Source organism: Plodia interpunctella, chromosome 6 (assembly GCF_027563975.2).
Source record: "Plodia interpunctella isolate USDA-ARS_2022_Savannah chromosome 6, ilPloInte3.2, whole genome shotgun sequence".
NCBI classification, from domain to species: Eukaryota; Metazoa; Arthropoda; class Insecta; order Lepidoptera; family Pyralidae; genus Plodia; species Plodia interpunctella.
In genome coordinates, this window is record NC_071299.1 from 8,931,497 (window position 1) to 8,943,429 (window position 11,933).

Consider the following 11,933-nt stretch of genomic DNA (forward strand, 5'->3'; position numbering starts at 1 on the left):
AAACAATTTCTTTTGTTAAAAGTTGTTTTTAATTAGCGGATTTAAAACTTATAAGGGTGCATGCATATACCGCACACTAAACCCACCATCATATTTTGAACGATTTCTTTTATTTAGTATTAGCTGCGCCCCGGGGCTTCGCTCTCCTGGGAATTTCGGGATAAAAGTACCCTGTGTTATTCCAGGTTATTTCTACCTTGTACCAAATTTCACAACAATCCGTCTAGTAGATTTTCCGTGAAAGAGTAACCAACATACATGCACATACATCCTAACATTGACTCTGCAGTATGCTGCCAAATATCCCCCCTTGCAGGAAATAATCTAAGTCAATTTCTTAAATAAAATTCAATATCAAAGAAAAAAGTTCACCATCAACAAAGTTCGCAACGTCATCACGGTCCCGCATCGCAGGCATAGTTCGAACAGTGCAAGGAAAACAATGTTAAAGTAACATCTATTGTCGGGAAGTCGCGGACAACTTGGACTTTTAATCGCATTACAAGAGCGGTCGGAGTTGGCTTGGCACCCAGCCGGTCTCAACTTTGTCACTGGCCGGCAACAGACGGCTTTCAAATGTGACTGGCAGCTTTATTACTTCCTTTTTTTTTTTCTTTCTTTAAACCTGCGATCATCTAATTTCATCATAGATGATCGTCGACCGAGTCGTCTTTCTAAATATCGGTATAAATATGTACTAGTTTAATGATATCAAACTCAACAAATAATTAAAAACTCGGACGTTTATGTTTCAGACACACTCAAATTAAAAGCCACTTAAGTATTTTAATTGAATTTGTTTCACTTTGAAGTATTTTTTTATCTATAAGTTAGTATACATAAAATAGGTAATACAGGAAAATGATACATGGAGTATTTGTAGATAGGTGCTGCTTATTTCTCAAGAAATCTCTTCGAGCAGACCAGAGAGAGGACACAGGAGAAAATGGGGAGTAGTAGTTGTTTACTTCCATTTGTATCCACAAGAATGTAGAATTGGACCAAATCAAAACGGAATAAATAATTATTGATTAACAATGAGGCAAATTAATTTTCGCGTTGGAAAATGAAGATCAAAACGCATAATTGAATTTTCGCCGCTAAAAACCTAGCAAATTTCAAATGCTCCATTAAATAAATAACTGTACTCGTACACCCCTCGCGGATTAAATTGTTCGAGGGGGTTGTACCGTATTTTATCAGGGCCGGCTGATAAATTGCGCGAAATTCAATTTAAAAGGGTAATGTTTGTGTCCCTATTACGACGTCATTCGGCGATTCGGCACCACAGATTTTTACAACGCTAGATACTACAATCCATACTACAGTCTGTCTTTCTGTCTGTCGCGCTTTCTCGAACATAGATTTTTATATTTGATGATATTTAAAATAGATATTGTATCAATTATAGTTAATGACTTGAAGTGAAACATGGGCTATCGCGGGCGGAGCTTAGGGCATAGTATCTAATAAAGTTCGTTAGCTAATAAACTAGCTTCATTTCTATGTTGGGCCTGCAATAAGTTGTAAGGTAGATAGAGTTGTAAAGTATGTGACATTTTAGCAGAAATCTCGTCGTAAAATGAAAAAAATAATAAAAACCACATAACATAACATTAGGATCAATCAGGATTCATCCATTATGTTTTAAAATAGAGATGATCTCGGTTTTAAATAACTTCGTCAACATGCGGTATTTGGGCTGTTATAAATCTATGGGTCACCTATAAACTGCCTCGGTCCACTGAACAATTGAAATATCGGGGCTTCACGCACCTTGCCCATAAAAATATTGGCCTGCCTGTAACTAAGCGCTCCCGAAGGCTGTGAGGTCTCGGGGACTTTGTTAACTTGAGTACCTGTTTACCCGACTGCGGTGGTCACAAATATAGAGTTGTGTTTGATGTTAAAAAAAATTTCAAACAATTTTTTTTTTCAATAAATAAAATTATAACTGCCTACCGTGTTTTCATAGTTACGTATATGTATAGTCGGGGTAGGTTGCAATAGACAATTTTGACGTTAACTTTAACCTGGGCAGAACAACGCAAAGTTCGATATTTAATCTAATCTCTCTAATAGTTATTTTTCTCTATTATATCCCATGTACAGACATAGCTCACATACATTTTTATTATATGTACGTACGTACAGGCAACAGCACATCAAGTTACTCTGCACGAACCTCTATGGCGCGGTAATAGTGGCGAGTTTGCAATGACTTTGGGTAGGTGGATGTGTTTTTGACTGTACATCTAAATAATGGAAATACAAATCTTTTCTCTTTATAATATTAGTATGGATAGTATAGATGGAGCTCTAAAAAGGTGGTTTTGGTCGTGCCTAATCACGGTCACGAAGGTCAGCCATGCATCAGCCGGAGTCAGCTGCCGATGGCACGGTTTATATTCTGTTGGCGGCCGGCCAAAGCCGGGGGCGAACGATGTTAATTTTCATATGTTTAGATCGCTCGATGGCCACTGAAAGTTACCTAGTGGTTAGTTTACTTATTGATAAATCAGGCGAATTTCTACTCTCAATCCTTTTATCCATACTCATCATAATATCGAGTGTGTTATTGCTAACACTGATGTCAGATTTTATTCAAGTCGCTTAAAGGCATCTGACATGGCTTTTTTACGACTACGTACCCCGCCATCTAGTGGCAGGTAGTCACATACACACTAGTGAACTAAACTGTCCACCAGTGTGTAGGTTTCCTCACGATGTTTTCCTTCATCGGAAGCAAGTGGTGGTCTATGAAAACTATAATTATGAGTCAGATTGGTATACAAACTCATATGACACGAATAGGATACGAACCTGAGACACATAGGCGGCCGTCTTAACCATAACACGAACACCGCTTCCGCCCGCTTCCATATCCATACTAATATAATAAATGCGAAAGTCTGTCTGTCTGTCTGTCTATCTGTCTGATCCGTTTTCACAGCTTAACCGCTGAACCAATTTTGATGTACAAACATAACTACTTTTTTTTTTCGAAAAATCAACCCTCAAAAGACTATGTTGGAGGGTGAAAGTTTGTCCGTTCCGCTTTCGCAGATAAATTCACGCGGGTGAAGCCGCGGGCAAGAGCTAGTATTATAAATGTGAAAGTCTGTCTGTCTGTTCCGCATTCACGGCTAAACCGCTGGACCGATTTTGATGAGATTTGGTATATATATAGTTTAAGGCTCCCGTTCAAACAGATGCTAGATTTATTTTGAAAAATCAACCCCCAATTGACTATAAAGGGGGGTGAAAATTTGTGTTCCGCTTTTACAGAATAATTCATGCGGGCGAAGCTGCGGGCAAAAGCTAGTACCTATAATATTATATAGGAAAGTCCTCTGCCGTGTCACGTTTGTCTGTCTGTTTATTCGTGATAAACCCTAAAACTACCTGTACCGACTTTCATGAGATTTTTGTACAGGTTTCACTAATAGATAATGCGAAACCTAAGGATGGTATAGGTGCATAATTTATTAAGTTTTTACCCGAGCGAAGCCGGGACGGGCTGTTAGTAACTAAAATAACTTAAACCAAGATTTCATTGTCTTGATCGTGCAATGTCAAAACAATCGATTTTGACCTAAGTTGTGATAGACAGTTCTAACTATTGATAGCTGTACCTGAGACTTGGACCATTTAGTCTTACTGAGATGTCTGTCCAAAGCAATAACGTCAAAATATCATTGACAATTCACTGAGCTGCTGTGTAAGACGTGTACCTACTTCATTGTTCTGAAATAGAACGTATACTGGACTGGTATTCAATTTGATACATGATTCAAACTGAAATGTCTAAGCTTCAGTTGCACCAGTCGTCAAGATTGACGGTAACTATAACATGCGCGCTGCAACAACGATTAGTTAAAATTAAAATCACAGAAGTCTGAGGATAAAATGGCGTAAGTTTGGGTTGTTCTGCGCAGGTTAAAGTTAACGTCAAAGTTGACTTGTGCTACATGTGTTATTGTTCACTTATTTCAACTTAGAGTTACTTTAAAAAAATATATATTTTGATGTAGTTTTGCTTGAAACAATTTTCTATATCGTAATGGTATTCGATTACCATGTGATTTCACACGATACCTGTACAGTAGCAAAAGACGGCAAGTTTATGAAATTCAAGAAAGGGAGTTTCGCTTTAATGCTTTTATTTTATACATCGTAAACGAGAGTAGTCGACATTGATGATAGGAAAACATCGCGAGCGCGCTTGTTTTTAAAATAAAGTCTATTTACTTAATAATGACTCTAGTTTCATTAGCCTTCTGCAATATTTTTTCCAATTTTGAAAATCATAAATTAGTAGGGCAGTATTTTATAGTTGTGTTAGGAACAAGTAAACATAAAACAGATAAATGCTTTTGAAGTTATCAAGAAAAAATATGTAGGGGAGTGAAATAAATAAGCACATGATATGTATAGTATTGATCCCTGAAACGCGTTACATTCAAGGCAGTTATGTAAAAAGCCTCGCTATTGTCCAAGTTCTTTAAAACTCCTCGATACTTTCTTTTGTATAAAAGCAATGCCCCATTTGTTCTACTGGACACTTTTCCCTGACAAATCGCCTGAAAGTAATTTTGAACTACATCAGTTATTTATGTGCGTTTGGATTTGTGTTCGAAAGCTTTTTGCCCTTATTACGTTGGGTCCGGGACTGTCCAATTTCTTTTTCTTTATAAAACATCAGTCAAACAAGGTTCTGTTTCACTGGACCCCACTAAACAGAACTAGATACAAGTACAAGTAACCCTAAGTACTTAAACTGATCTTTCTTAGAAGTTCTTAGTAACTAACTCACTTGTTCAACTCATAATTTCCAAATTAACATTGTCTTCCCAATGAAGTTCCACAAGTCCCTAACAAACTTCCAAGTGCAATCTTCTAATTCCATTTAGACAGTCTTATTACCATGGAAATCATAATAATAAGTCTACTGGAAATGACGACTTCCATTAAATTAAGTCTAATGATATATGATGAAACAACATATGTACATACCAATAACAATAAATATATATCATTTATATATATATATATAGTTTAATGAGCTGCTAGTGTGTTATAAAATCAAAATAAATAAATAAATACAGGAAAATGTACATAATAATAAGTATGAATCGAAATTTTAAATTAGAATAAGTGAAACTCATTGGAAGAAGAATTACAATAAGTGAAATAAAATTGACAGTGTGAAGGTCGGGTGTGAAGGCTCTGTGTGACGGTGGGTTGGCTGTCACTTCTATATGCCTTTATCTCTAATTCTGTGCTCATTACCAATTAAATGAGTTGAATGAGTGTTGGATGTACTGTACGGGCATTTGACGCAAATTGGACAGGTGTCGCCTGTGTCAAAATCGAATTAAAATTATAAAAAACTAGCATTTTCCCGCGTCTTCGGCTGCGTGTATTTTCACCCCCATTATAGTTGTTTGGGGGTTGATTTTTGAAAAAAAGTAGACTATGTTTTCCCCCCTATCTAGTAGTTAAAGATCCCAAATTGGACAGGTGTCGCCTGTGTCGGAGCCCTGTTGGATTCCGCCTCGTCGTTAGTATACTAGACTTAACGAGTTTGGCTCTCGAGCTCGCGTAGGGTTGGCGAATGATATATTGTTTAGAGGTTAATTTTATAGGATCGTAAAATTATACTTTTGTGGAAGGAAATCAGACTTCTTCACGTCAATTATTTTTAAGTGTATGATTGTTTGCCTAAGAAAAACAAATGTTTTAGTAATTTTGTTAATAAAGTAATCGAATCAGAATTTATATTATGATTTACAAAACTGTAATAATTGAATACATTTTACAAGCAATTTAGTTTAAATTTTGTTTAGTTTCAAGATGTTTGTTTGTCTTTGATCAAATCGTTCTGCCGCACTTCGCTTGTCCAACAGAGTTGACAATCGCTTCAGTTTCCATGAGTGCATTACTATCACGACATCATGAACCACCCAGGATCAGCTCCCAACGAGGGAACTCTTCAACGACTTCATATCACGTAGAATGCAACAAGATCTGAAGACGGCGACGTCGAAGAAAACGTAGTGATTATATCCTCATAATTATTCTCAAAATCATATTCGTTCATAAGTCGGAAGACGTCAACCCTGGTGAGCCGTCAGTAACCCTCGAGTACCAAGCGATCGCAGCCTAATAAAAGCTCGTATGAGATTTCAATTTGGGCTCAAGACCCGGACTCTTACAAAAGTGCGCGCGCAGGATTACATCTGCCAATTTAACAGGGTGGAAGTCGTGTCAACGATCATCTGTGGGCTCTTTAGGTAATTACCTAATTTGCGAATTCCGAAATATGAATAATTTCTCGGGTTAAATAATCCCGGGGTTTTCGTTCCATTTCGTTTTGTTTATGATAATTTAACTAGCAGTTCCTATAAAAGTAACTATGTCACAAAAAAACAAATAATAAGTAGCTAGACTGATGTAGGCATTTGCGGCACTCGCCGCGCCAATGGCTACGTCAGTGTCCAGAAAAGGAAAGTTTCAATATAATACAATACAAAATCCTTTATTGCACATTATTTAAATATAGATGAAAAAATGTTTTATACACGTATATTACTTAAAACTTAAATAATTGAACAAGACATTGCGCAAAAGACGGCCTTATCGCTGTAAGCGATTTCATCTAAGCATTCAACCAGGAAATATAGTATTGCGGGTCGGATTAAGTATTAAGTTAGGAAGGCCTGTATCTACAATAATCTTTACATTATAAAACAAAGTCCTCTACCGCGTCTGACTGTCTGTCTGGTCGCGATAAACTCGAAAACTACTGTACGGATTTTCAGGCGGTTTTCATCAAAAGATTATAGAATGATTCCTGATGAAGGTTTAGGGGTATAATTTATTATGTTCTTACCCGAGCTGCCGCTAGTATATGCTAAGAGCGCTACAAAACACTCTAATGGTATACAAACACTAGGTAATGAAAAAAGTATTTGTATTTCGTGTTAAACACGAACTATATAACTAGACGTGTATTATTGCTTTTCTTGCGAATTTCGCTTGGCAAATTTCTAGCTAGCATTTATTTCTTCCTCACATGCAATGACCTGGAAGCCAATCCCACCAGGTACCGAGCTCATCGCGCGCCTAACAGTTCAATTATTGGGCCTGGATCGAACTGCATCTAGATTTGATTCGTTCTAACTAGCATCGCGATCCGTTTACCGCATGCGACTATTGAAAACTGCTCTACAGTGGTGCAACTATTATATGCGAAAACTGAAAACAATACATACAATTCATGGTCGTAGCGTTTAATTCAAATACATAAGAATGCCTGTTTTAGAAGTTAAATAAAAAATAAAATAAAATGCGCGTATTTGCATCGCTGCGGACCAGTTTTCTTCTATTGTCTTTTATTTATTATCTATTGCTTTCAAAACTTGATAATAATCTTCAAGTGTCTGAATCCTTAATTAATTATCCGATAATAGTTTTACGCCCTATTTCAGAAAAGAGCATAAAATTGCATAATTCTTTGAAAACTTTATTTTGTAGCAACAAAGGTCTGCCTGTCTGTCTGCAAAATTACCACAATTTTCATACATCCGATAGGAGACGAGATATGAAACAATTATTATTGATGATGGATACTATTGATGGTGATGTGTGGGTAATTCTACATAATAGTTGTTCAAAATGTATAAAAATAAAGCAGCTACTGTAGAACAACTTACTAGTTAATTCGTCCGATATCGTTCGACGTTGGCGCGCGCTCGCACGGAAAATTGGTCTTCTTCACTATGAGATTACGTATCAAGATCCCTTGTGAGAACTCAGACGATGCTTACTGAAAATTCAATTGTAAAATGCGATTGGTCGGTAAATAAATCATTTTTGGAATTGATTCCGGGACCCTCGCTACACATGAGTGCATTAGTTGAGTGCTAGTTGAATGCTCTTTTGCGTTTGAGATTTGGTCGGGCCTGGGCTAACGTCGGTCGGGTCTAATTTGTCCGCTCCGACCTGCAATTGACCGGACTGATGAGGGTTGCCTGTAATTGGAAAATTTGCGTTTTTAGTACTTTTAATTTTTTTTATAGTAGCTATGTTCGATTTCTTTTTAAATAATTAGTTTGGATTCAGTTGAATCTTATATTCGTTCTATTTAATGTAAATTTATTTTTGTTTGATATAAATTTGAGTTTATTTAAATTGACGTTAATTGAATACATAAGAATACTATTTAAATAATAAAATATTGTTTGACTTAAAAACAATCTATTCCGTCCCCTTGCTGGAAAAAGTATCTAGGAAAAAAATTATACTAATAATTAAATGCAAAAGTTTGTTACTACTACTAAAATCTACTGTACGGATTGTTATGAAATTTGGTACTAGGGTAGAATATAACCTAGAAGAACTAAACCACAGATTTGTGATACTTAATAACTTAAAAGAATAATAAAAGAAATAAACATTTTGTTATTATATTCTGGCGTGCACTAAGTTAATGCATTTTGCACTAAGTAATATACAGTATTCGGTAAAGCGCTTTGTGACAAGTGGCTTTCATTTAGTCTGTACTTCTTTGTTAATTATGAGTTACTCACATAGTGAACTGCTTTTGATATTAACTGTGAAATGGAAGTAGCCACCGATGTAACTATTTATTCAATGTATTCGCTCGTGTTGATTCTTCGCGTTCATTCTCATTATAATTATATCTGCTTTAATCATAAAACTATACCTCTTCATATTAAAATACGTAGACTTAGAATAGACAATAGCTAGGTGTTAATAATGGGTACGCTATTCAGGGAAGTTGCCTCGTTATAAAGTTGTTTCGACAAGTCCAGAGTAGAGCTTTCGTGAGCTTTCGTAAATAATCAGTTGCTAGCAATTGTTTGCTGCGAACTCCACAAGTGAAGCTTGTTTGTCACTGCAAACCTGCAGACGAGCTTATCTATGGGTAAGACTTTAATTGAATTTGAGCGTCATTTTCTCTCAGGCATCATTTTGTCTATACTTTGTAAAAAGCAAATGTTTTTTTCATAAGTATTCGGCGTTCAAACGTTCAGTGTCAGTTCAGTTAATATTTATAAAATAAGAAAGTATAGCCTAAATTACTGTATAAAAATTAATTTACAAATTTTAGAAACCTCCGACTCCGAAGTTGCTGCCATGCGCTCATTTGCTAGGAAAGAGCGGCTGAACTCACATTTTCCAAACGTAGCTAAGAACATTCTCGGTTAAAATTTCTTTCAAATAAAAAAAAATAGATCGGTTCGAATCGGTTAAGCCGTTTCGCTGCCACAGAAAGACAAACAGCCAGAACAGCCAGAGACAGTTAAATTAATAAGTCCACTCCGACTGTGGTTGGAGGTTAACAGAATACATTAAATTGAATTTAAGGTATTTTTAATATTACGATAATGATGGTATTTTTGAATTCAGCCAGGAACTTAGATTGGTTTATACGGCAGATTTCTTTTATAATTTCTTATCAGATATATACACCACGTAATATTTAGTTAGATCAGTGTTAATAAGGCCAAGACCGTGTTCCGCAATGACAAGTCTTGTATTACATTATAACGCGGGGAATTCCGGCGAAACAAAGTTCCATCTCCGTTGGGAACAAACTACCCCCTACTACAAATACCAACAGCGACAAGATTTTCTTTTATTTCCTTCCTCTTTATAGTGTGTTGTTCTTTTAACCTTTCTTAAAATATGTCTACTTTATCTTCTCAACTTTGTGGCCTAGGATCTTTTGTCACAGTACCCAGTACTACATTGTCACTCACACCCTTAAAACCGGAACACAAAAATGCAATTTTTGTTTGGCAGCAGAAATAGTTGTGGTTGAGGTATTCATTCAGATGAACTTTGTACGTTTACCTCAAGAGAAAATACTGGTGTAAAATATAATCACAAAGATTGAGCTACCCGCAAAGCAAGTTCCCAAATAATTAAGTTCGAGACTTGTGTTATGGGATACTAACTCAACGATACTATATTTTAAATAACAAATACATATACGTTTAAAACATCCAAGACCCGGGCCAATCAGAAAAATATCATTTTCCATCATGACCCGATCGGGGATTGAAACCGGAACCTCTTGACCACTTTGCCACTTTACCACTGCGCCACCGAGGTTGTCAAAGTATAAGTGTTTGGTGGTTAAGGCGATTTGAATAAAATCTGACACTAGTGTAACAATCAAAACACTCGAAAGGAAGAATTCTGGTGTAAATCGTGTTTCCGTAGTACCTAGTGTCGGAGTGGGAAGCATTTCGCATAACATAGCGATGCATTGTCTTCCGTCCCTGCATCTCGAGTTACTACAACTTCCAATTGGACTTGTATTTGAAAAATTATTTCGTTGCGGCATCGCCGTCCAATACTGAGGAAAATTGTCCCACCACAGATTTATATTTTGCTAGACACCCCCCATATTTTTTATCTACTGCGATATGTTTTTCCATAGTGTATTTAAATGAAAAAAATTTAGCTTCTTACATAAAGGAAAAGGCAAAAGTTGTAGTTACTACTAAGGAACTATAAGATGACTGATGATATACACATGGAAATTGTGACACTTCCAGAACAATGTTTATTAAACGAAAAGTTTGAATAATGACTCACAAGTTTTATGTAGTTTTTACAATGTTTACTAATGCGAGTGGAATTTCGAAATCTCACTAAACCGCAGTAGGTGCAGGTGTCGGCAAGCGACATCTAGTTGTGCATAAATCTGTGTCCGACGATTTTAGTTCTATGGACTAGGTAGTTTATTTTCTAGATACACTTTTAGGTTTGATAAGTTGAAAATTCGAACGTTATTTAAGCGGGGGAAGTCGGCTGGGGTTGTAAAGAGCTAGGAAATTGTCATGGATTGCATTAGTCTTTCGTACCATAGATTTATTAAAATCTAGAAGTCGCCGTAAGTCTATTTCGTATTTGTTGTTGTGTTTCCATGTGATATTAATGACGACTTATTATGTGATTACAATAGTCAAAGCTTTTTTTTGTCATTACGTATAGTTTTATTAAATTCACATTTATAATATCAATACATTAAGCTAACTAATTAAAAAAATATTTTTAGAACCTTCACACGTCTTATTCTAGCTATTGCAACTTTAGGTGTAAAGTATAATTTAAAGTTAGAGTTCTTAGAAACTCTCTCTTTCTCATTTTCAGATGCTCCTGGTTGTTTTCTCAACTGTGGCGCCAGAAACCCAGAGTTGGCATTAAATAAGAACTGGATTACTTTTTCGATGGTTTGTGTAATTCGATTACTTTATATACTTATATAGATGCTAAAAAAACAAGGTAGGTACTGCCTAGATACACGGTCCATAGCCAGGGTCCTTTATTAAATTACTGGCCATATTGGAAATAACACGGCGGCAAATTAAATTGGGAGCGAGTTCGCCTGGTGACAGCTGACGAAGGTGCGGATGCGGATATGCAAAATCTAGGAATCATAATTTTGAAGTTATTAATTTGTAACTTCTCAAGTTCAACGTTGAAAATATGTTTTTCAACAAGAACCATGACACTCAACTGAAGATGAACACATGAAACAACACATTAAGTTATGGAATAAACGTCTACGTCGTAGTCGGCATCGGTGGTGTTCTCCAATAAGTTCAAAATTGATAGGCCCAAGAGTACTTAAATCGCTTAATTTTTAAAAGTCGGTGAGCTAAAAAAATAACTCTTGCGTTTTTAAATAACCATCTGGTAAACCGTAGCATGCAAAAAGCATGTACCGATAATTAAATTAACTATTTAGTATGTTTTTATGTTATCGTATTTAACGTGTTTCGTAACAAAGAATTTTTTTTATTGTTGATGAAGACGATGTAGCTATTAAAAGAGATTATAAAATATTTATATGTCCGACGCAACGAGAACTTTAAAGTATTTATACTGCC